This window comes from Aegilops tauschii, chromosome 7 (genome assembly GCF_002575655.3).
Source record: "Aegilops tauschii subsp. strangulata cultivar AL8/78 chromosome 7, Aet v6.0, whole genome shotgun sequence".
NCBI classification, from domain to species: domain Eukaryota; kingdom Viridiplantae; phylum Streptophyta; class Magnoliopsida; order Poales; family Poaceae; genus Aegilops; species Aegilops tauschii.
Window position 1 is genome coordinate 183,159,115 of NC_053041.3, and position 5,629 is coordinate 183,164,743.

Below are 5,629 nucleotides of genomic sequence, written 5' to 3' on the forward strand. Positions count from 1 at the left end.
TAAAGCTACTTCATGCATTCAAATCTAGGGCTTTGTTCAAACAATGAAGAAAGGGGGGAAAGTTGTAGCATGAATCTAGGACATGATTCAAAGAGGAAATAATATGGTGAAAGTAGTAGAGACCGGATACCCAACCGGTCTCTTGGTTGAAAAGGGAAATAATGGGAAAACGCAGGACAAACTGGATAAGGAACAGATCTATTATTGGTTGAAAAAAGGATAGAAAGTGGCGGCTGGTGGACAAGTCAACAGAGTATGTCCAGGATTAGATTTGCTGGCATCACATAGTAAAAGGTCTCCAGGATTAGATTTGCTGCCCTCACATACTAAAAGGTCTTAGGATTAGATTTGCTGCCTTCACATAGTAAAAGGTCTCAGGATTAGATTTGCTGCCCTCACATAGTAAAAGGTCTCCAGGATTAGATTTGCTACCCTCACATAGTAAAAGGTCTCCAGGAATAGATTTGCTGCCCTCACATAGTAAAAGGTCTCCAGGATTAGATTTGCTTCCCTCACATAGTACAAGGTCTCTAGGATTAGGTTTGCTGCCCTCACATAGCATGAACAAACTCGGCATCACCACTTTATGCCTCCTTGTAGGTACATTGTGCTGATGTGTCCACTGTCGCATGTCCTTATACCAACCTTTTGCTGTTGTTAATGTAAGGGCGCATGTAAAATGAAGCGATCACACTGTTACCTTAGGACATGTCTAACCAGTGTTATTGTTAATCTAACGCCTCCAGTGATAAGATGCAATTAAACTGTGTTACAAATGACACTCCTGCTGTTTTCCCCAGTATGATAAGTAAGTTGCTCCTTTACGCTGCTGAGTGTCCTGGTGTCCCCAAGGTGCCATGCCCTTAAACCAACTCTTTAGCTGCTGTTGATTTACTGTGTCTGGTAAACAAGCAATGCCACCATTAAAGTAATCCCATATTTGAGGAATCTCATTATTGATCGTAATGCTTCTAGTAACATGAAGCATTGCTGACATTTTAAAATTTCTACTGTCCTTGCGTGATTGCCATGAACATAATTAAGATGCTTCTTTTCATTTTGTATATGTTTCGTATATTCTTATTGACCAGCAACTGTTTACTTTCTATCTTTTTGTGCAGATAGGGATATCCATTTCACCTTGTTGCTATTGTGACCTTTTGGTGAACTGCACAAAACACTTTTTTGGGATGAGTGTCTTGTGCAGTTCAACTAAAATGTCATGTGGGCAACATCTCTCAATTTTGGTGGAACTGCACAAAATGGTGATTGGAGTTTCCAAAATCTCCGTCAAGTTCTGCTGGTAATCTTGTGCAACATTTTATTAGCCTTTGCAAGATGGAGCCGTCACTGTCACCACAATGGCACTTTATTTTAGTGGAACTGCACAAAAGGATAACTAAATTATAGTTGCACCTTACATGAGCCGGACAGCCAACCTTAATGTTCCTCAATTTTAGTGCAACTCCTAAAGAAGAACCTGCCAGCTCACAAGAGCAAGTACTTCTTGCTAGCTGGATGATGCAATCTTTGCTTCATTTCAGGTGAACTGCAGAAAAAGGCGCATGAATTGAATGATGGAACTCCAGGCAGACCTCATCCAAGTAGAGCTGGAGGTTGAGTTCAAGGAGGCCGCTATTAAAGCGAAATCATGCTCTCATGTCTCCTTGTTTGTGCTGTGCAAACATGTTGTGCAAACAGGAATACTCAACTACAGATGTTGTGACGGTCAAGAGCATTCGCCAAGTTCTTCGATTGTATGACATGGCTAGCCAAGATGGATTTAATCCCGATATTCACTTTATCAAAAGGCTTTAATGGGTTGGTTCTGAATCTTGCAAGCTGGGAATCAGTGAGATGTGTAGGCATCTTTGTTGTACTTATTATTTGAATCTTATTTGTTGGTTCTGAATCTTGCAAGCTGGGAATCAATGAGATGTGTAGGCATCTTTGTTGTACTTATTATTTGGATCTTATTTGTTGGTTCTGAATCTTGCAAGCTGGGAATCAATGAGATGTGTAGGCATCTTTGTTGTACTTATTATTTGGATCTTATTTGTTGGTTTAGAATCTTCCAAGCTGGGAAACACGTCATGATGATGCAGAGGACAACAACCATAACAAACAGTTCAAACTTGGTAGTATTATCTTTGTGAAAGTGCGACAAATCTGCTGATCGTGTGCGTCCTGAGAATAATAATTCTAATTGTTGTGCATGTTGATACTGTGGCACTGATAGAACGAGCGAATGCATTGCTTGTTTTAAGTATAAATTTCTATTAAAGCTAATTAAATTTATGTAAAGTCACCACTAACTCCTGTTATTACAGTACCAATACAGACCCGCTCGTGAACCAACGTGTGGCCGAGGGTGCATCTTCTGCCGGCCGTGCAGCGGACGAGGGAGGGGTAGTAAATGTTGTCGCCTATACACACTCAGCTTACTATTGAATCCAGTTCCCCAAGAGCTGAAAAACGAACTGCTGCCGCCGCCTACACACTCGTTCACTCGAAGAGACTCCAATGGCGATCCGAGGGGTGAGCCTGCTGGATATGGACTTCAGCACGGAGTTCCCCTTTGAGTTTGCTATTCGGTCCTATGGCTGCACCAAGTTGAATGTGATGTACACCAACGATATGGACTCGGTGAAGCTCTGCCTCGCCTCAGTCCTATGGCTGCACTAGGTTCTGGAGCATTCACCCGTTTCATCGGCAACGCCGACTGCACCTTCGCTACGGTGGAGAGAAGGAAGAACGTGACGATTCGGCCATCTGGTGCAACAAGCTTGTCGACATCCAGAAGCAATACAAGATCATCAGCAACGGGCAGGAGAAGGACTCCGTGGTTGACCTCGCCGAGACCATCATCGACCCCTGATACGCCAACATGAAAGAAGACGACCTGAACACATGGGAGGTACCTCTGAATCTAGCCTACATAACCTACGCGGCCAAGGACGCATACGCATGCTACGACATGAACAGGCAGATATTGGACATGAGGGCGTGTCTGCTTCCCGTAACCGACGAGTACACGGACAACCGCAGCGTCATGATCAAGCGTGCCAAGAAGGTCTAGATGTTGTACTTTATCTGTTTATAAGCACCTTTATCATCTGAGTGTTTCATGCATTAGCCTATGTGTCGTAATTATCTGTTTTGTCCGAAATATTTCTTTTAAGAACCCAATAACTTGATTGCTTTTTTTAGTGGCTATTTGCTTATGTATGTAAACTAGTTCACTTGTCCATAAAAAAAATAGTTCACTCGGCTGCCGTGCTTTGAATCTCCTTCCTCCCGACATATTCCCCTCCTCAGGTGGATCCAGCAGGTCTCTGAATTTTCTCCCACTTTCTTTTTCGATGAAAACTGAGTTTTCTCCCAGTACTTTCCCCTAGAACCAACTCAACTGTCCCATGTCTAGCCTAAAAAATAATAATACCCACGTACTATTAACTCATCAAATTAAAATGATATTTTATTTCGTAAGTTGAAAGTTCTTACAAAATAATAATAATAATTGTTTATATATAACTTAGCAAGTTAACTCCTAGTGATTGCGTACATAAGCTTGCATAGATTTTACTGACGTGCAATCATGTGTTTATGTTTTTATAACATTTCTCCGTCTAGCCCAACATGATATTTTCACCCAGCCCAGCAAGTCCGCGGATTTCTAGAAAAATGCAAATGGGATTTAAACGGGCTGCATAGATGCTACATCATTGTTTCACCCAGCCCACCAAATGGACTAAAAAACAAATGGATTGGCTCACATGTGGGCCAGTAGGTCGAAGCCTAAGAAGGTGTTGGATTTACATCCAACGGACGGCATTCTTCTTCAATCTCTCGTCTTCTTCCCCCAGCGCTGCCGGAACCGCCTGCTCCAGCCTTCGGCGTCCAGCGGCGTTGTTTTGCGCTCCTCAGCGAAACGATACTCTGCCGACGGCCAGGCCATCCCTCCACTCCGCACCTCCTGTTATTCTCTGCCGAGTGTAGGCCCACCACGCACCCGAACCAGTCAAGTTTCCCACTCCTCTCCGTCTGCGACTCCACTGCCGCGTCTTCCCCATCTCCGGGTCGTTCCAGTCTGGGGCCTCGCCGTCGTCTACCGCCTGGGTGCGCTCTGCGCGGCGTGGTCAACATACGAGAGTCATCGGAAGAGGACTGTACGTGGAGAGCCTGACGGCTGGGACCCACGAGGTCCATGGTCGCACGCAAGGAAAGTTCCTCCTTATTACGCACTGTACGTGCACTGTACGTGGGAAGGGCTTCTGTATTTCGCAAAAAAACGTCCCCCCGCTGACACGTCAGACCCACCAGCTATATCTTCGCATGCAAGGAAGTGCCTCCTTATTACGCACCAAAAAATGAATACCCCCTGCTAGCTGGGACCCACCATAGTGGGTGGCTGACTTGTGGGCCTACTAAGTTGACGAGGACGGAGGGCTTTGTCAACTTAGTCAATATGAACGATTCTAGCTCCAGTGACCGTACGATGTCCATCTAACGGCCATAGTGCTTCTTCAACCTCTGGTTTTCTTGCTCCAGCCGCCCAAAGCAGCGCCGGTCGTGCCGCGTGCTCCTGCCTCTCGTGGCTGGCTGTGATGCCGCAGAGGCCTCACCGCCCCCTACTACTCCCACCGCTGGCCCAGGGTATCCCTCTACTCACCCACACCCCCTGTTATTCTGCGGCGACGGCAGCCTCACGCCGCAGCCGAACCAGTGAACCCTCGTACTCCTCTCCGCGTGGGCATCCACTGCCGCGTCTTCCCCGGCTCCGCGTCGTGCCCTTCCGAGGCCACGCCGTCCTCCACCGCCTTGGTGCTCTCGGCGCGGCGTGGTCAATGTGGTCAACGACCGACTTCCATCGGAAGAGTACTGTACGTGGAGAGGCTAACATCTGGGTCCAGGGCCACAGCCCAGTTTTTTTGTGATTTGCCAAGTAAGTCGCTTTGTCACACGTGTTGGGCTTCAAATCTTTCAAGACGAGGAGAGCTTCATTCGGCTGGCCGAGAAAATGGCCTATCAGTAATGAGAAATGGTCTGTACATTTTTAAAACACATCAAACTGGCAATTAGTTTCAAATATCCTTTTTTCATTTCGAGATTTTAAATTACATTAATTTTTATGCGTGGAGAATTTGTTGGATTTTATATTGATAAAAATTTATTTTTAAAATCAGTTTGAATGTGAGTCGAAATTTCGGGATTAAAAACAGTTCGGACCACACCGAAATATGCAAAATTTCGTATAATTTTTTAACCGTGGCCACAATATGGGCTGTAATGCTAACAAAAAGAATATGGGCTCCAAAAAAACCTTAAGAATTAGCAAATGGGCTGTAAATTATTAGAAATAATGGCAGATGAGCTGTATGCTGTTTTCCACAGATTTGAGGCTTTCCTAAAAAAGGTTGACGCACAAGCAGTGACTGTTGGATGTCCATCGAACGGCCGTCGTGCTTCTTCAATCTCTGCTCTTCCTACTCCAGCCGCTCAAACAAGCGCCGGCGGGACTGCCTGCTCCCTCCTCCCCGTGGCCGGCTGTGCTGCCGCGCAGGCCTCACCGCCCCACCGTACTCCCATCGCTGGCCTAGCCATCCCTCTACTCACCCACACCTGCTGT